The sequence below is a fragment of the Acomys russatus genome, chromosome 26 (genome assembly GCF_903995435.1).
Source record: "Acomys russatus chromosome 26, mAcoRus1.1, whole genome shotgun sequence".
Classification (NCBI taxonomy): domain Eukaryota; kingdom Metazoa; phylum Chordata; class Mammalia; order Rodentia; family Muridae; genus Acomys; species Acomys russatus.
In genome coordinates this window covers 45,905,464-45,926,151 of record NC_067162.1, presented here as the reverse complement: position 1 = coordinate 45,926,151, position 20,688 = coordinate 45,905,464, and positions in this window count along the sequence as shown.

The following is a 20,688-nucleotide window of genomic DNA, read 5'->3' as shown; positions in this document are numbered from 1 at the left end:
CAGTTGCCAATACCTTCTTAGATAAGGGGGGAAACTCGTGATCCTCTCACACACCATGCTGGAGATACTGGCTGGCCTGATCTGTTACAGGCCCTTCCTTGTACAGGCAGCCACAGCCAGCTTAAATCCGTGTGTAGGTTTTGCTGCAGGGGCCTACTCCCTCTGGCTCTTACAGTCTTTCGGCCCCGTGGAACTGTGGCTTGCTTCAACAGTGTTTGGACGGAACAGAGCCGGGGACACCCTCTTTGTTAGCTTCCATCCGCCTTACGGTCTCTCCAGTCGCAGCTTGGGGACCATCAGCAGCTCCTATGACCAGCCAGCACCGGCTCTTTGCGGCTAGCTCCGTATTGCCGATCAGCCGTGGCCTCCCACATTCCCCAGAATTATTCCACTCAAGTGGAAGCTGCCGTGGACCGCCTGGTCAACTTGCACCTGCGGGGTCCCCTACACCCACCTCTCTCTGGGCTGCTATGTTGGTCGTCGTGATGATGAGGCTTAGGATGGTGTAGGCCACTTTTCCCGCCAATTGGCGCTCCTCAAGTTGCAGACTGAGCATGTGTACGTGTGCGTGTGCGTGCGTGCGTGTGCGTGTGCGCGCGCCCCTCCCTTCCTCTCCAGGAAATGCAGAAGATGAGGTAAAACCCAGGAGGCCCCGGAAGCTGCCTCGGCCCTGGAGAAGAACTTGACCCAGGCTCTCTTGGCTCTCCATTCCCTGGCTTCTGCTCACACAGACCCTCAGCTCTGTGATTTCTTGGACCACCACTTCCTGGATGAGGAGGTGATGCTCATCAGGAAGACGGGCAGCCGCCTGACCAACATCGTAGGCTGGTTGGGCCTTAGGCGGTGCAGACTGGCGTCTCTGGGTGAGTCTCTCTCTGAGGGGCTCACGCTCGAGTGCGGCTAGGAGGCCTCCTCACCTTCCAAGGCCCCTCGCCTAACAAGGGGCTCTCTCCTCAGCTCTGCGCCAGCCAGCCTTGGGACCTCCACCTGAATGAAGCTCTCAAGGCAGCTTTGTAACAGCCCTCAAGCCCTTCCCAAGTCTCGAACCAAATAAAACAAAGCGTTTTGAAACAACAACAACAAAAAAAAGATGGAGGTATGGCTTGTGAAGTTTCAGAGGAAAGTTTGAAGACTCTCTCAGGGTTGTTTGCTGTTCTGATTTAAGAGTCATTCTGGTCAGCTGGAGCTGAGGAATCAGCTGGGATTATTAACAAGAGACCAGAGCTACTGAAGCGAACCCTTTGTCACTGGGATACTCGTCAGCGGGAGCGAAGAAATCAGTGGGATCGCTGAGGTGAAATCTTCTGGGAAGTGTTTCCTGAGAGCACAGAGAAGTTGTGTCCCAGTGGCTGCCACAGTTGGACCTCGAGTAGGCAGCCAGACTTGGTAATGTGTAAGAGTCACTCAGGTTTTGAAGGCATGAAGGGGTCATGGAGAGCAGCTGAGGCTTGGCACTTGTGAGAAGAGGCCAGGAATGGCCATCGGTGAAGATGCAGCCTCAGTGGTCGTTGAAGGCCCAGGACTGAAGGGGTCATATAAAGAAGTTGAGGCTTGGCACCAGGAAGAGAGCCTAGGAGAGGCTATTGGTGAAAGTGCAGCCCAGTTACAGCAAGGGACCCCAGCAGTTTTGGAGATGCCAGTACCAGGGAGTGGCCATCAAGAACTCCACCAGCAATGGTGTGAAGCCAGCTTGAGCCTGGAAGACAAGCTGTGTGGGCTGCAGAGGGCGGAGCTGGAGAAGTGACCCAAGCCCTTCGGAGGGGCACGAGAGATGGTAAGTGGATCCCAGACTTTTGATGGTTGGAGTTTGGTTTTGCTTTGCTTTGATTGGGACCCTGTCCTGATTTTTCCCTCTTGAAGGAAGAAAGTATTTGGTTTATTATTATTTTTTTATTTGACTGGCACCCATATTTGAGAGACCTTGAATTTTAAAAGAGATTGGATTATTTTTAAAGGGACTGACATTTTAATGTGTTTGACTTTGTAAAGACTGTGGGACTTTTAAAGTTATTTATGTTTTTAATGAGAGGTCTTGGGGATGAACAAGAAAGGTTGTGGCTTTATAGTGATGTGTTTGTGTGTCAGGTTGACAAGGGGTCGGTTGTACTGGCCGATTTTGTGTGTCAACTTGACAAAAAATAGAGCATTAGAGAGAAAGGAGCCTCAGTTGAGGAAATGCCTCCATGAGATCCAGCTGTGAGGCATTTTCTCAATTAGTGATGGATGGGGGAGGGCCCAGCCCATGGTGGGTTGTGCCATCTCTGGCCTGGTGGTCCTGGGTTCTATAAGAAAGCAGGCTGAGGCCGGGTGTGGTGGCCCACACCTTTAATGCCATCACTCGAGAGGCAGAGGCAGGCGAATTGATGTGAGTTCGAGGCCAGCCTGGTCTACAAAGTGAGTTCAGGATAGTCAATGCTACACAGAGAAACCTTGTCTGGAAAAACCAAAAAACCAAAACGAAACAAAACAAAACAAAAAAAACAAGCAAGCCAGCCAGTAAACACCACCCCTTCTTGGCCTCTGCATCAGTTCCTGCTTCCAGGTTCCCACCCTGCTTGAGTTCCTGTCCTGACTTCCTTTGGTGATGAACAGCAAAGTGGAAGTGTAAACTGAATAAACTCTTTCCTCCTCAGCTTGTTTTTTCATTAGTGTTTGGTTGCAGCAACTGCAGCCCAACCTAAGACAATGCTCTTGTGTGCCTGGGCCTGCCATTCAGGCCTCACTCCTCGATGGCCTTGGACCTTAGCACCTTCTGTTGGAGATCAGGGCAGGGCTGTGGCTCTAATTAGAGCTACTGTCACTGTGCTGAAACTCTATAGTGGTTTGAGTGGACATGGCCTCCATTGGCCAATTAGGAGGTGTGGTCTTGTTGGAGGAAATGTATCCCTAGGGGTGTTCTTTGAGGTCTACTCCTCGAATGCTCAAGCCAGTACCACTGTCATAGTCTTCTCTTGCTGCCTGCTGATCTGGGTATAGAACTCTCAGCTACCTGTCCAACACCGTGTCTGCCTGCATGCCACCATGCTTCCTACCAAGATGACAATGGAATAAACCTTTGAACTGTAAGCCAGCCACAATGAAATGTTTTCTTTTATAAGAGTTACCATGGGGGTGGAGGGCTGGTGAGATGGCTCAGTGGTTAAGAGCACTGGCTGCTCTTCCAGAGGTCCTGAGTTCAATTCCTAGCATCCACATGGTGGCTCACAAACCATCTATAATGAGATATGGTGCCATCTTCTGGCCTGCAGATGTACACGCAGACAGAGTGCTATATACATAATAATAAATAAATCTTTTAAAAAAAGTTATTCCAACCAAGGACAATATGTGCAATGAACATTGAACCGCTACCCAGATTTAGCCAACGGACAGGACATTCTCCACAGTTGAGTGAGTGGAGAGTGGGGACTGACTTTCACATGAACTCTGCTGCCCCATATTTGACCACATCCCCTGGATGGGGAGGTCCAGTGGCACTCAGAGGAAGGATAGCAGGCTACCAGAAGAGACTTGATACTCTATGATCATATACAGGGGGAGGAGGTCCCCCTCAGTCACAGTCATAGGGGAAGGGAGTAAGGGGAAAATGGGAGGGAGGGAGGAATGGGAGGATACAAGGGATGGGATAATAACTGAGATGTAATATGAATGAATTGATAAAAAAAGTTAACATGATTATGGTACCTCTTCACAGCAATAGGAACACTATCTCAGACAAACACCATGACCAAAAGCAACTTGGAGAGGAAAAGATTTATTTTTCTTAAGCTTTCAGATCACCATCATTGGAGGAAGTCAGGACAAGAACTCCATTGAGGGCTGGAACCTGGAGGCAGGAGTTGATGCAGAGGCCATGGAGGGGTGCTGCTACCCACTATGGGCTGGACCCTCCCTGAATCACTAATTAAGAAAATGCCCTACAGCCTGATCTTATGGAGGCATATTCTCTCTCTCTCTCTCTCTCTCTCTCTCTCTCTCTCTCTCTCTCTCTCTCTCTCTCAGATTTATTTAATGTATGAGTGCTCTATCTGCATGTGTACTTGCAGGCCAGAAGAAGACATCAGATTCTAGTATAGATGGCTGTGAGCCACCATGTGGTTGCTGGGAATTAAACTGTGGACCTCTGGAAGAGCAGACAGTGCTCTTATCCACTGAGCCATCTCTCCAGCCCATGGAGGCATTTTCTTAACTGGCATTCTTGCCCCCCAAATGACTCTAGTTTGTGTCAAGTTGCCATAAAACTGTCCAGCACAACAATATTCTCAAGTTGTGTAAATATTTTCAACGTGTGGCTTTGGCCTTGGTGTCAGATGGCTGCTCTAGGGAACATCATGGACCTGCCCTGTGCATAGGCTAAGTGAGCTACGGTTTCCTGTGCTAAACACACTAGGTTCAAAGCATGGGTCATTATTCTAAGCACCGGCCCTTAGCTTCCGGACAGCGGCGTGAGTATTGGCTAACAGGACTTGTGCAAAACTTTGTTAGGACAGGTGTCTTGGTCCCCATGTCACACAGGGACTCTGAGAATAGCATTTAGATCTCGCCTCCATAGTTTACTGTGTATTTTATCTTTGTGCCTCAGTCTTCTCATCTATGGCTGCCTTAGTGGTGAGATTAGGGGTGTGGCCATCAGGCATTGCTACAGCACCTGGCAGGCAGGGCCTGGGAAGCAAGTGCTAAATAGAACTAAAGTCCGGCACAGTCGTGGTCCATCTCTGGCTCAGGTTTTCATCCTGGACTCAGTGCTGAGCTATGTCCCATGGCCTAGACATGGTGAGGCAGGGAACTCTAGAGGAAGCCTACTAAGTTGACCCCGAGGATGTGTTTTCTGGGGTGCCTCTGTGATTTGGGTGGACCAATCCCAATGTGCTGAGCTCCCCTGACTGAATTAAATGCCCTGTCATCCCGCTCAGCTCGGTCATGGTGACAGGCTCACTCCACCTCAGTGCAATGGCCCTTTCGTTTCTGATTTGTTCATCAGCCCATCAGCTCACCTACCACCCAACTACCTACCATTCCACGCATCCATCTGTCCTTCAGTTCTCACCCACTCCAACCCATCCACCCAGACTCACACCCTCCCATCAGCCTATGTACACTCCCACTCGTCCCCCCACCAACCCATCCATCCACCTCGCTACTCACACTCCCAGCCACCCACCAACACCGCTGTCATCTATCCATGTATCCACCACCCACGTTGTTTTCCACCCACTCACCCACGTATATATTCACCTACCCATTTACCTATCTACATCCAGTTCACCCTCCCACCCACTCACCCTGTCATGTGGTCTAGCCTCCTACCCCTCTTCCTGCCTTGCAAAACCCTCAGACCTTGGCTATCACTGTTTCTCTGGGGTTATCTGATCTGAACATTTTATATCATGCAAGGTGTGGCCTTCTGTGTCTGTCTTCTTCCTTCAGGGTCGTGATTGGCTCACGTGGTAGCGTGTGTCAGCACTGCCTGCCTGATGCTCTCACCCTCTCCTGTACACTTTCTGTCCTAGTGGACACTAGGATAAGGCCGGCAGCTCTGGTCTCAGGGCCAGCCCTGGGCTCCTGTAACCTGGTCACATTGGACTAGATGTTGCTGTCCTTCACCTCATTTCCAGAAGGTGGTGCTGTCCCCCGTTTTATGGACCCAGGTGTGAGACTCAGGGAGGCCAGATTTATCTCCAAGCTGCTGAGAGGCAAGAGGAAGTGACAGGGCTTTGGGCCAGCACTGTGTGGAAGGGAAAAACAATCAAGGAAAATAGGAGTAAGTTCAGGTCTCTGCCCAGGCTGCGCGCTGAGTTTTGAGACTGGTTTGCTTTAGAAAAGACTTTTGCTCAGCTCTTGGGCTGGGTACCTGTGGGAAGGCTCAGGCTGGGCACTGATCAATGCCCCAGCGCGGAGCCGGAGCCCTTCACCCAGGCTTCCTAGCTTTCAGAGGCACCCAGAGCTGTGCTCACCCCAGCTCGGCTTCAGAATCGCCTTGAGCCTCATTTCTCTAGCCCTAATGGCATACACAGGAGTCTGGACAGTATGGACAGAGGGCACAGGGAGCTCAGCCGCACCTGCTCTGTGGCGGAAGGTTTCGGTGTGGCCTGCAGACAGGTAGATGGAGCAGTGGCTGTGGCTCTGACACACCCAGGGTACTTAGGCTGGACCTTCCTCGAGGACCCAAGGAGAGAGAGGAGAGCTGTTTTTGGAGGGCTCCCTCTAGGTCATGGACAGAGAAGTCTGTTGGAGGGGTGTCACAGAAGGGCAGATAGGATCCCTTCAGTGTCTGTACAGAAAGGGGACAGTGAGCAGAGGGACAGCCCAGGCAAAGGAGTGGAGGAGACTCAGCCAGGGGCTACAGACAGACAGTTTGGGGGGAGCCTGGCTGTGGATCCCTGCATGAGAAGGAGACACTCAGCCTTTGATTTCCTGGCTGTGTCTCTAGAATGACTTCACACCAGGGTGTGGAGGGAACCTGTCCAGTGAGGACCAAGTGCACAACACCGGGCACTCTTCCTGAAACACTGCATCCAGGGTATTACGAGAGTTTGCTACTTAAAAGTGCAGATCTGGGAGCAGCCGTCTAGTTCAGGGGACTCCTGGCTGTTTAGGCCTCTGGGGGCCTACTTCGGCCTTGTGTCCCCCAACCCACAGGCTTACCTACTGCTCCTCTCGAGCTCTCTGTTCATCCTTGCTTGTGCAAAGGCCTTGTGCGGTGGCTGCCTTTACTGTGAAGAGGCTCCAGATCCCAGCTGCTTTCCATGCGGGCTTCCTAGACCCCCTGCTCTTCCTCCCTAATGAGGTTAGGTCTGTGCAATCTCCAGGGCTGTATCTGGAGGGCTGGCTGGATCATTCTGGAAGCTGCTGGCTAAATTGTAAATTAGAGCTTTGGGCCCCATGTTGCTTATGACTTCCCTTGGCTTCTCTGAAATGCTCAACTGCAGCAGTGGCTACTATCCTGGGAGGCACTTTGGATCTCGCTCTGAACATGCTTCTACACAGGGTGCACACACATACACATATGTACATGCACACACACATGCAAGCATGTATGACTGTGCTTCAGGCTGCTGTTTGGCTTTCTATTGAGAGGCTGATGTCAGCTGTAGCTGAGCTCCATTTCCTAGGGACAGTACCAGACTGCGGAGCAGCCCTGGGGTCTGGGGATGTCCCTAGGTGAGGCACAGGCAGACTGTCCCTGAGTGGGACCCCAGCTTCTGGCAGCCAGGAGGAGGCAGAGCCTGGAACGGCATGCAGGTTTAGTCAACACCCGGAAGTCGTTAAAATGTAAGGGAACCGGCAGCCCTTCCCTCCGCAGCCCCGCCAAGCACCTCACAGAGTGGCTTTTGTTCAGGGGTCTGGAGTGTAAAATCAGAGTGGCAGGTCCTCGCTGCTCACATAGAGCGTTTCCTGGCTCGCCTTGGCCGTGCCGCTCAAGTGACAGTCTGTAATCCCAAATGTCCCCTCCCCCAGCTGCGCCAGGTTCATAGCAAGAGGCCCCCACCCCCAGCTGATTTCCCTCCATTTCTTCCGTGGCTGTGAAAGGCTATTTGTGACATACTCTCCCATGTATCTGTGATCTCAGGGTCGTCCTTGTTCAACACGATGCTTTCTTGGTTTTCAGTGTGGTATAAATATTTTTTTTTTTATTCCTCCAAGTCCCACCATTCATGTTACTGATGTGGGGGCCATAGGCTTCACTGGTTTTTCTGTCTTTGTTCATGTGGCTGGATCGATGCCACTGCTGTTCACAGCTGGTAATTCCTCTGTTATTTAGATATGTTTCTATTGTGGTCTTTTTTAGATCGGCTCTTGTCCAGCAGCTCGGGGGGGGGGGGGGGGGAGCGGGTTTCACACGTGTTTGCTCCAGATCTCATTACAGGTGGTTGTGAGCCACCATGTGGTTGCTGGGAATTGAACTCAGGACCTCTGGAAGAGCTCTTAACCTCTGAGCCATCTCTCCAGCCTCACTTTTTTTTTTTTTTTTTTTAATTAGCATGCAGGCTTAGTGAGATGGCTCAGTAAGCAAAGGCGCTTGCTGACAAGCCTGCTGACCTGAGTTCAGTCCCTGCGACCCATAGGTGGAAGAAAGAACAGAATCACTGAAGTTGCCCTCTGACCTCCATCTATAGGCGGTGGCATGTGTTTCCCTCTCCAATAAGTACATGCAAAATGTTGGATTTTACATGGCATTTCCAGACAAAAGTTGTCTTTATTGACTCCTTTCCCTGACCGGAGTAATTTTGTATATGTGTGGTGAGCATGCGTGTAGACGTGAATAGGCCAGAGACTGGCATTCATTGTTGTCCTCAGTTGCTTCCTACTTGTATATTAAAAGGTATTATGTTTATTTATATGTGCAAATGCCACATGTGTAGAGGTCAAAGGACTTTTGGGAATTGGTTTCTCCATCTACTATGGGACCCTGGGATTGAACTCAGGTCTTTAGGCTTTGTGGCAAGCCCCTTTACCTGCTGAGCCATCTCTCTGGCCCCACCCTATTTTTCGACCCGGGGTTTCTCACCGAACTTGGAGCCCACTGATTCTGTTAGACTCTCTGTCCCGTGGGCTCAGGGGTCTGCTTGGCTCTGTGTTCAGCACTGGGATTACAGGCACGCACTACGACGCTCAGCTCTGTGTGGATGCTGGGCATTGAACTCAGGTCCTTGTGCCTGTGTGGCGAGTACTTTACCCACTGAACCATTGCTTCAGCCCCAAGTTATTTTTGTCAAAGAAAGATGAACATTGGAGCCAGGCGTGGTGGTGCATGGCTGTAATCCCAGCACTTGGGAGGCAGAGGCAGGTGAATCTTTGTGAATTCAAGGCTAGCCTAGTCTACAAAGTGAGACCAGGACAGTCAAGGCTACACAGAGAAACTCTGTCTCGGGGGCCGGGGGGGAGAACATTAGATACTTTGTTTTGTTGTTTGGAGACAGCCAATGGCCACTGGTTTTAGGATGTCAGGAGACTCAGACACATGAAACCATCACTTACAGTCTGTGTCATGTATGAGGGCCTACTAAGGAGCTTTCCATGGCTAAGACAGCAGGCGAAGAGCCTGCAAGCCAGAAAATGCTGGAGACACTCTCTAAGAGATGGCTTGAACACCAGCTCAGAGTTGCTATGACATGGAGTCTAACGCCTGGCCAAGACCCCGATGGGCTGTGCGGCTGACAGTGTGCTGAGTCTGGGCCAGCGGTGATACCTGGGGCGTCCCACGGTAACCTGGCTGTCACAGCTGTGGTCCTCTGTCTTTCTGTAAGGCATGCAGGTCTGCTCTAGATGAGTGGATCTCATCTAGTCAGGTGACAGCGTGTAAGTGAGGGCTGAAACATCCCCAAGGTGGAGAAGATGATCCCTGGTCAGATAGCCACACGGTGCCCGCAGTGCTCCCAGCCTGTGCATCTCGGGCTTGTTGGCCTTCCAAGTGGCACACTCATCTTGTCATCTCTTTCTACCGGTTCTTTCTGTCCCAGAGCCTTGACTGACATCAGATGAGGGAGGGAGGAAGGACAGGGAGTTGGGCCTTAAGAGCAGCAGTTCAGGTTGCTGAGCGTCTTCCCAATGTTAGAACGTGTGCAGGGGCAGCCGGATGTGAATGCTGACATAGGACGTGTTGTCATGTGGGAGTTCCCCTGCAGCTGGATCTGCACACCAGCAGACACGGGCCACGGTACCCACTGCTACAGCTACGGTAGTTCTGGATGAGGGCGTCTCAGTGGGGGTGACTTCTCATGGGCAAAGCCCCATATGTGTGCAGGGGCCCAAGGGTGGCTCAGGACACTTTACCAGGCTTCTCTCTCCATCTCCGTTTGTGTGAGCTAGTGTGAGGCAGCCGTTGGCCCACCCAGGATTCAGGTGAAGGACAGGTGTCACACTAGTACATGTTTCGAGGAGTTGTGAGGTCCCCTACTTTGCACTGTCGCATATGGACATATGAGGTCATTCCTAAGAGGATTGCTGCTGCTCTGGGTCCTCATGGAGCGGGGCTCTGGCTCTTACTTGGTTGCTTATATGCTCTGTGGCTTTGGGCCAGTCTCTTAGCCTCTGTGGGACTTGTATGTGGGAGGAGGGGTAGGGTGGGGTGGTAGTGGTGGTGCTGGGGCCAAGAAAGCAGATTCAAAGGCGAATGCTGTAGGGGTAGGTTTACTTTTAGGGCAGCAGTTCTCAACCTGCGGGTAGTAACTCCTTTGGGAGTCAACCGACCCTTTCACAGGGGATGCATATCAAATACCCTGCATATCATGTATTTACAGTATGACTCACCAAAGTGGCAAACTACAGTTATGAAGTAGCAACGAAAGAATTGTATGGTTGGGTGTCACCACAATGTGAGGAAAAGCTTTAAAGGGTCGCGGCACTAGGAAGGTTGAGAACCACTGGTTTAGGGTGAGGGAAGCACCTAGAAGCAATTACTGGTGGTTGTGTGACTGTGAATCGGCTAAACACCACTGGTTTATACTTTATACATAGTTAAGATGGAGCTGGAGAGATGCCTTGGCTGGTGAAGGGCCTCCTGCAAAAGCATGGGGACTTGAACTTGGATCCCAGCCCTGTGAGAAGCCAGGTGTGATGGTGCACACTTATAGCCAGGTGTGATGGTGCACGCTTACAGCCAGGTGTGATGGTGCACACTTACAGCCAGGTGTGATGGTGCACAATTACAGCCAGTGTGATGGTGCACACTTACAGCCAGGTGTGATGGTGCACACTTACAGCCAGGTGTGATGGTGCACACTTACAGCCAGGTGTGATGGTGCACACTTACAGCCAGGTGTGATGGTGCATGTTTATAGCCAGGTGTGATGGTGCACACTTACAGCCAGGTGTGATGGTGCACACTTACAGCCAGGTGTGATGGTGTACACTTACAGCCAGGTGTGATGGTGCACACTTACAGCCAGGTGTGATGGTGCACACTTACTTACAGCCAGGTGTGATGGTGCACACTTACTTACAGCCAGGTGTGATGGTGCACACTTACAGCCAGGTGTGATGGTGCACATTTACAGCCAGGTGTGATGGTGCACACTTACAGCCAGGTGTGATGGTGCATGTTTATAGCCAGGTGTGATGGTGCACACTTACAGCCAGGTGTGATGGTGCACACTTACAGCCAGGTGTGATGGTGCACACTTACAGCCAGGTGTGATGGTGCACACTTACAGCCAGGTGTGATGGTGCACACTTACAGCCAGGTGTGATGGTGCACACTTACAGCCAGGTGTGATGGTGCACACTTACAGCCAGGTGTGATGGTGCACACTTACAGCCAGGTGTGATGGTGCACACTTACAGCCAGGTGTGATGGTGCACGCTTACAGCCAGGTGTGAGGGTGCACACTTACAGCCAGGTGTGATGGTGCACACTTACAGCCAGGTGTGATGGTGCACACTTACAGCCAGATGTGATGGTGCACAATTACAGCCAGTGTGATGGTGCACACTTACAGCCAGGTGTGATGGTGCACACTTACAGCCAGATGTGATGGTGCACACTTACAGCCAGGTGTGATGGTGCATGCTTATAGCCAGGTGTGATGGTGCACACTTACAGCCAGGTGTGATGGTGCACGCTTATAGCCAGGTGTGAGGGTGCACACTTATAACACCAGTGCTAGGGAGGACACAGGATCCCAGGGGCTCACTCAACCGTTAACCTAGGCAAGACGGCAAGCTCTAGGTTGAGACCTTGTCTCAAAAAAAAAAAAAAAAAAAAAAAAAAAAAGAAAGGATGGGTACACATAGGCAAGCATACCTGGACCTACAAGCCACTCTAAAAATAGTTAAGATGGGAAATAAGTTTCTAAAAAACATTTAAAAATTAAATTTTATATTTTATGTTTTTTCCTCCTCCTCCTCTTCTTCAGCAGGGTCTCACTATGTAGCTTTGATGGGCTTGGGACTTGCTATGTAGCTTTGGCTGGCTTGGAACTTGCTATGCACAGAGATCCATTTTCCTAGGATTGAAAATCCGCAGCAGCTGGGTGTGGTAGCATACTAGCACTTGGGAGGCAGAGGCAGGCAGATCTTTGGGTTCATCCTGGTCTATATAGAGTTCCAGGACAGCCAGGACTACATAGGGAGACCCTATCTCCAACAGCAGCAGCAGCAGCAGCAGCAGCAACAACAACAACAACAACAACAACAACAAGACTGTACCGCCAGTTTCGTCTGTGCATCATCATATGTGCACCTGGTTCCCATGGAAGCCAGAAGTGGGACACCAGACCCGATAGAACTGGAGCTACAGACAGACAATTGTGAGCCGCCATATGGACACTAGCAACCAAATCCAGGTTCTCTGAAAGAGCAGCCAGCGCTATTTCTCCAGCTCCTGGTAAATACACATTTTACAGGGATTTAAATAAGAAAGTTTGCTTGGCTACACCAGAACTCAAATAAGACAGAAGCAAAATCCAGGCCATAGGTCAGTCAGCTGTCAGGTGGGAGGGGAAGCGGGGCTGAACACCTAGCCCGTGAGGACTGTGCGAGCCTCGTTTCTGCCTCATGCCTCTGGCATCTATCCCATCCTCCTCCAGCTGCTGGAGACACGGCCACTGACACCAGAAGGCTAAGGCTAGTGAAGGGTGATGTTGAGTCCTTCAAGAACATGGCCGCTTCTGATTGGCCAAACCATTCATCCCGGAGGAGCAGTTCCCTGAAGATGGCTATGTGTGCCTGGGCTAGAGAGACACAACCTTTCAGAGTCACAGAGCCTCATGCTGTGACAGACCATGCCCGTCCACTCCGTCTTTCACGCACTGTCCCCGCTTTCTGTGAGATTTGGCACCCTGGTCTTCTTAGGCTAATCTGGACCCCCGACCTTCCCCCTCCCCCCCAATCCCAAAGCCTTCAGGAGCTCCAGCACCAGTGGGAAGATAAGGATCGGAACACCTGGGAAGGGGTCCGGGTGGGGGTTCCGGGTGGGGATGCCGGAAGATGAAGCTTGCCATGACAGCTGCTTGTTTTTCAGCTGGAGTTCGTGCTGGGGCAGGATGGAAGGAATGGGTCTTCCGAGAACAATCCCAGGGGACTTCCAGGTAGTCCCTTGGCAATTAGCAGACATCCACTGTGGCCACTGGAGCCGTCGACCCTGGAGGTGGAGTGCTGGTGTGCGGCCTCCAGAGGGATCTGCGGGGTGTAAGGGGTGACCGAACCCCGGGACTTGGAGGCTGGCCACCCCTGCTCAGCTTTTGACTAAAAGGCAGTGCAGACCTTGCCTGATCTCCAGAGACAGCTTCACCCATTGTTCAAGAGAGAGGCTTGCAGGCGTGTGAAAACAAACAAACAGAAAACCTACATCAAACATCCCTGGTGTCCCCGGGGGAGATTTTGTTCCCAACCTTCATTCTGGGTTCATTTGTTTTTGAAGTCCTCAGCTCCGGCATGCGCTTGTGTAAGTAAAAAGACAAAGGAAGAAGAGAACGTGTCCCTTACAGCACCCATCACTAGTCTTAGGTGACTCTCTGTGTCTTGAGGATATCCCTTGTGCCAAGGAGGGCCATGAAGAGGTCGTTGGGCTGCCCCATTTTAAACTCCTATCAGGGGCTCTTTGCTGGCCTTACCTGTGCATTGCAGAGTTTCTTTATTAACAAGAATGACTGCAGGGAGCTAAAATGGGGGGCTGGGAGGGGGGAGTGGGCGCTCTGGTCCCCATTTCTGCTTTGCTTGTCATTTTCTTTTTAATGTTTGGTTATAATAGTGGCAGTATTATTCTTGCTGTCCTGTCAGCTCCCTGCTCCTGGAAGGTGCAAGTGCAGTGCTGGGGGGAACTTTGCCCTCTGCCCAAAGACAGAAGGGGCAGGGCCTCATGTAACATACATGTTTGTCAGTGAACTGCCATGTGCTGGTTGAGTTCACTGACAAGCCATCCCTGACTCTGACTCAAAGGAAGAGAACATCAGAAGAGCCCAGAATGAAAACGCCATGTCCATGAAGATAGCTGCTAGAAAGTAGACCGCTTCTGAAGGGTACTACTGTTGTCCATCCCACAATATTAACGTGGTAGGGAAGATAAAGAGGAAGTGACATCACTGAGAGGGCTGCACAGAGGACACAGTGACATCACATGGTTGCTGCTGGCCGAGGTGCGTGTGGCAAGCCCATGACTCTCTTAGTTTCCAGCCTCCCTGTATGTAGACTGATTTCAATGGTAAAATGACTGTCTCTAGCTACTGGCACCTGGCTCAGGGGAGACCAGGACTCTGAAACATGGCCCGGAGTATGGGACTTTGTAGGAGGAGTGGGTGTGGTGGTAACCTAGCAGAAGCTCGGGGGAGGACTGACTGGCCTTCTGCCAGCTCCTGAAGCTGCATCTAGCAGTACTCCATAAAGACCAGTGCTTTATCCTGGCCAGTGAATCACCTGAGCCAGTTTCCCTTGGACAGTAGTCAACCAGAAAACCAGGTCATGGAGGAGGGGACGAAGGGGTGACTACACTAGTCACAGCTCAGATCCGGTCTGCTGGCTCATGGGCAAATAGGGGCAGTTCCAGCCATTATTTATTTCATGCTTATAAGATTATGTTATTTTGAGAGAGGGTCTCATGTAGCCCAGGCTGGCTTCAAACATAGCTGAAGATGACTTTGAACTTCTGGATTTTCCACCTCGGCCTCCAGGGTTGCTGGAATGACAGGTGTCGCTCATACCTGGTGTATGGTGCTGGGCTTCACGCATGCTGGCAAGCATTCTACCAACCCAGTTGCACCCTGTTTCCAGTTCTGTCATTTCACAGATGAGGCCATGAAGCCAGCCCAGGGCCACACAGCTCAGAAATGACAAGAGAGATTTGTCTGTCATCTTCCACCCCCCCCCATGGGTGGCCACTGTTTCTCAATTGCACATTTGACGCTGCCCCCATGGGCAACTCTGGAGAGGCATGAGGTGGCAGAACACACACCCAGGAACACTTCTAGAACATTCTGCCATAGGCACTGTTGTTCCTCGGTCATTTCCGGCAGCAATTTTTACATTTGGAGCCAGGATAATTTCCTAATCCATGCATCAGTCAAGCCCACCTTAGAAGACTGTAATATCACCGTGTGGACCGTGTGCCAGTTGCCCTTCTAAGCCTCTCACTCACTCTCATGCGGAGAGTGATGGTCACATCTCAGAGAACAAGTGGCCTTCGTGTCAGGTGTGCTAGTCACTGTGAACATGTTTTTATCATCCCGAGCCAGCTCCATGTCTCCACTCTCAGCTGTTTGGCTGTTTGGGAGACCAAGTACCTGGATTTCACAGGACGGACATGGCCTTTTGGTTTTTTAATTTAAGGTTTAAAAGTTATTTTCACGCTGTAACCCCGGGGACCTGGAAAGGCTGCTCTGTCCTTCCACCTCCAGGAAACCGGACCACCTACGGGAAATTAGCCCACAGACCCAGCTTAGGCGGGAGGGGACCAGGGGACCGAGCCCCCTTCTCAGCACTGTGACCCCTGTAGTTCGTGCTGCATAATCTAATCTTTCATGATACTTTTCTCCAGTGAGTCAGAGAGCTGAGTAGCTAAACAGACACAGGCTGTTAATCCTTTTCCCTGAGGCTAGGGGTTAACTCCTTGCCTTCTGTTCTCTGCCCTGAGCTCTAAGGGACTGTAGAGGCACAGCTGAGTTTTAAAGGAGCCTCTGGTTTTCTGTTCTTTATGCAAGGGGCATGCTCACAAGGCACACAATTCCGTTTCCTGGTCTGGCTGTCTAGGCCTGTTCGACATGCTTCCAATACAGACATGACTTCCCCCTGGAGTCTGGACATCACTGATGTGCAGAGATGTTAATGCTTCAGAGCTTGTTCCTGACAGGAAAGGTTCAGGAAGGCTCTGAACTACCTGTCTATCTTTAATTTTCATCTACCCATCCATCTACTCACCCACCCATCCACCTGCTCACCCAACCTTCTAGCCACTCATCTATCCATCATCGGCTTACATAACTATCCTTCCATTCATCCACCTACCCAACTTTCTGTCTATCCACCCACCCACCATCTGTTTACATAATTATCCATCCTTCCATCCACTATCTATTTACAAATCTCTGTACCAATCCACCCACCATCCATTTACATATTCCTCTCTCCCTCCCTCTCTCTGTCCCTCCCTCTGTCCTTCCCTCCCTCTCTCCCTGGCAGGAGGGAGTCAGGAGGATTCTTCTGACATCCTAAGAGGAAGAAAGAAAACTGCTGGCCAGGGGGATGGATGTCTCCAGCGTGGTGCATTCTGGGAAACTCTCTGGGTCTGGAGTCCCCTCCTGTCTCTGAGGCGGAGGCCAGCAGCACAGAGAGGCAGGACTTTCTGTTTGGCTGGGCTCCGCTGGGCAGGTTCATCACCAGAGCATTCTCAGGAGTGAGCAGATGGATGGAGGCTGTAGCCTCACTGCCGGCCCTGTCTCTGCCAAGTAGTGCGTGGTGCATGGTGGCACTGTGGAAAACCCGGGGTGTAGGACTGGGCTTCTGCAAATTCGGCCTCTCCCAGCTGATTGGGTCTCTGTGATGGCTCAGGAGCTGTGTCCTGTGGTTTCCTAGCCAGCTCCTCTCATTCGGGATGTCCCTAAAGCTTTAAGGATAGCCCTGCCTCCAGGACACAGCCCAGGGTGAGTTCTTAACCCTTGTGGTTAAGAGTGATTGCTGGCCAGTGTGGGATGTTTTACCCTCAGCAACAGCAGACAAACCGTGCATTCTTACTTTGTGACTCCAGCCCAGGACAGTGCATGGAGACCCCAGGAGGATGGCTCTTGTCCCTAAACCCACCGAGATTAGACACTGCACGGCTATGTGGTGTCGATGCTGACAGCCCCTCCCATCAGTTGGGTTCAGAGGCCAACAGGCCCCAGCAGTGGGAACACAAAGCCATCGGGAGCTGGAAATTTGGTCTGCTGTTCTGGAAGGTACATGATGTTTAAACAGTGACTTCCAGAGGTGCAGCAAGCTCTTTCCTGCCTTCCCTCCCCAGCTAACACCAACCAGATACACCTGCAGAGTTGAACGGTCTTCTCTCACCCCCCACTCTTCACTGCCCCCCCTCCCCTCAGCTTCTCTCTCCCTTTGTAGTAGTGTCCCCTCTCTCCTGTGTCCCACCCTAGCCCCCTGGAGCTTGGAGTGAGTTCTAAGGGACCTCATTAAGGGCTTAGATCTCTCTCCTACTTTTCTTTGCTTGTTTGTTTTCTACCATTTCTCTGAAATAACCACACATGGAGGATCCTGTTTGCTTTTCTTGCTTAGCATCTCCATGCCAATCACTTTTTTTTTTTAACCAAACAAAGGCTGCAGCACCCCCCCCCCCCACATGTGTGCCCCTCCTATCCCAGCCCTGCAAGGCTAGAGGGACCTGGGGGTGCCAACAACAGACACACCTGGGGAAGGGGCCTGCTGCGTTCTAGAAGAGGACACAAGTAACGGCATTTCTTTCTTTCTTTCCCTCCCTCTCCCCCTCTCTCCCTTCTCTCCTTCCTTCCTTTCTTTATTTCTTTCTTCCTTTCTTTTTTTGAGACAGGAGTTCTCTGTGTAGACCTGGCTGTCCTAGACTTGCTTTGTAGACCAGGCTGGCCTTGAACTTGCAACAATCCACCTGCCTCTGCCTTCCCCCCGCCGAGTGCTGGGATTAAAGGCGTATGCCACCACGCCGGGCAAGTAACGGCATTTCTAATGGCAGGTCTGCAGATGGTCCCAACCCACGTCCCATCTAACCAGTTCTCTCCTCAGAGAAGCTGTGAGGCGAGTGGGAAGTTAGTAATTTCCAGTAGCCACCTGGGAATGAAAATGAAAACGGGATCAAGCATGCTGTCTGTCTGTCTGTCTGTCTGTCTGTTTATTTAGCCTGATTACCCTGTCCTCTCAGTGTTCTATCAACATCAAAAAATGAGCGAACGGTTTTTATTCTCTCCTGGTACCTGGCCTCTGGGGCCCAGTGTGTGGACGGTGATAAAGCTGCTGTCACTGCCAGCTGCCTTTCCTCTCACTGCAGCCCAGCATCCACACTGCCCCAGGAGCCACAGTGGTGTTCCGAGTGGGTGCTGCCTCGGGCTTGCAGGGCTCTCTGAATCTCAACAATGGTTCTAGTCCAGCCAGTGCTTTCTCTGCTGGTTTTACACACGTACCATAGTCTGGGAACTGACATTTCTTCTACAGATGCAGAACTTGCATGATGGAATACTTGGCCAAAGCCACACTGCGCAGGCTGGGACTGGGGAAAGCCCTTTGCTCTAGGTGGCCTTACTTCTAGCCTCTCTCCTCGATCATGCCCTCTCACCCCAGAAACCTCATAGGATCTAAGCATGCCTGTACTTGGTACCCCCACCTAGGATGTCCTAGACTTCTCTGGCTCAGGCAGACCCCTGGAATTTGGAGTCGGGGAGCTTTCTTTGACAGGACCCAGAGTCTTTGCATGCAACAGAAAGTTTCACCACCAGATAACAGCAGTAGATGTCCACGGAGCAGTTATATTTGGCCCACAATGGCCAGGATGGTTGGCCTCACCATGTGGAACCCCCCCCCCCCATAAGCTGCCTGCTGTCACAGCTTTTCTCTGCTGGGGCTTGGGTGCCTGAGCCCCAGCAAGATCATTGTGACTAAGTTGGGGAAGGTTTTATTTAGCCTTAAAGCTTTTCTCAGAGTATTTCAAGGAGGCAAATTAATGTCAGGCCTTTCCCTCATTGTGGAGAAAAGAAGGTGGCTGTGCAAGGCCTTCGTTTCTTCCAGTTACCTGCTATACTGCCTCTGGTGTTTCTTTTTCCTTGAGAACTTTATTATGTATTTTAATAGCCAGAAATATTACTTTGGAACAATAGGGAAATATTGAAAGCAGACCATAAAAACACTAAGTTGTCCTTAGAGGCAAATTTGCACACATGTGGATTAATAGTTTTATAAAATATATAGTGTAACTATATTTTAGGTGCTAATTAAAGACATCAGTCACTGAAAGCTTTTTTAGTTTTTAAAGAGTGTAGTCCAGGGGGTGGGTGGGACCATTCCTCCGCTGGTAGAGTGTCTGCTCAGCATGCAGGAGGGCCTGGGTTCAATCCCCAGCCCTGTATAAACTTTGTGTGGTAGGTCACCCCTGTAATGTCAGCAGTCCTGAGGCAGAGGCAGGAAGATCAGAAGTTCAAGGGCACCCTGGGCTACGTGAGACTGCAGTCTGCTCCCTTAGGCCTGGGTCTTGTTCGGGAAGGCAGACACAGTGACTGGATGGAATGCGTTGGGGAGGGGGTGGGCGTGCATGCAGAGTTTGTGAAGAGGGTCCTCAGCCACAGGAGAGGGGCTTGGTGTCTCTGGAACTCCGTGTTTTCCTATCCAAAGGAAGGAGGCTTTGGCCGTGGATTTGGGAGGATTGGGTAGGTGTGGGGGCTACATGTGCGAAGGCCTCCAGGCTGTTAAGAGGATTAGCTTTTGTGGCCTCGGTGTGAATTGGTGCAGGAAAGCCCCTGCATCCCAGGTGTGGGCTGTTGCAGGATGAAGAAAGAACCATTGTGGGGTACTACAGGGGCAGACCCCCATTCCTGAAGTTTTATCCTAATAACACAAAGCTTCCAGAACTCCGGTTATTTCCACGGAGAGGGCCAATGAGGGACAGGAGCTCTCAGGCTCTTAGTCTCCAGTGGGCAACCAGAAGGTGCGTGGTCTGTGTTGTTTGTAGAGCTAGCATGTCTTGCACAGCTCAATCCATAACACATACCTGCAGCTACTCAAGCAGATCCTGGTGACAAGTACCCTGCACAGAACCCTACTGTCCAGCCCAGAGATGGGCGTGTTGCACAGAGTCACACGGCCAGGCCCCAAAAACTTACCCAGGACCACAGAGGGAGTTGAAGCTGGGCCTAGGGTGGCCTTTATGGCCAGTTTTGTGGTCTGGCGAGGGCTACCAGCTCCAGTCTGGTATTTTTGGGTCTGTGAATTTGATTTGTATTGAGTCAGTTATAACGCAAATGGGTTTTTATTTAAATGAAAATGCTTAGAGGCAAGGAATTTAATTACTCAGTGACTTCTTTTATGATTGAAATTAATTAAAGATTAATTTTGGGCTGTATGGCTGACATATTGCCAGGAACACGTCATGCTTAAAACTGCAGAACAAGTCTCCTCTCCATCACAGACTCCTAAGTCCTGACTGGTCATCTGTTTTCATAGCATCCTGTGCAGCCCACCCTCAGGGAATCCTTTTTCCCTCAAATAAATTAAAACTTATAACCTTTCACTGAGAATAAAGCCATACTGGATGCACACATAGACATGTTTAATAACAACAGGTTTGTTCATGCTCACTTGAACAGGCTCAATAAAAAGCATGTGTCTGAAGACATGTGTGTGCATGTGTGAGGACATACATGCGCCTGTGTATGTGTGCACAGTGGTGTTTGCTCTGAGAAAACGGTTCTCTGGGCGCGTCTGTTAACATGAGAATACCTTTAGTGGCTGTATGTCACCACTAGGTGACGTCATCTGACGTGACCCCAGCATGCATGTGGTCTGTCATTTGCAAGATTGTTATGACGTGGCTGTTGCCTGTGTCCGCTCAGAAGGTGAACCAAGTCCTGACTGGTACAATCCTTATGAAATACGGGTGTGTCTTGGGCCTTCCTTTTCTGCTTTGGAGCTATGGGGCTTATGGAGAATAGCTGGTGGGCGATCAAGGAATGTGGAGCCACTCTGGGGTTCTGGGCAGATGTGTCAGGAGGAACAGTTGGCTTCTTCCACTGCTGCTCCAACTCCTCC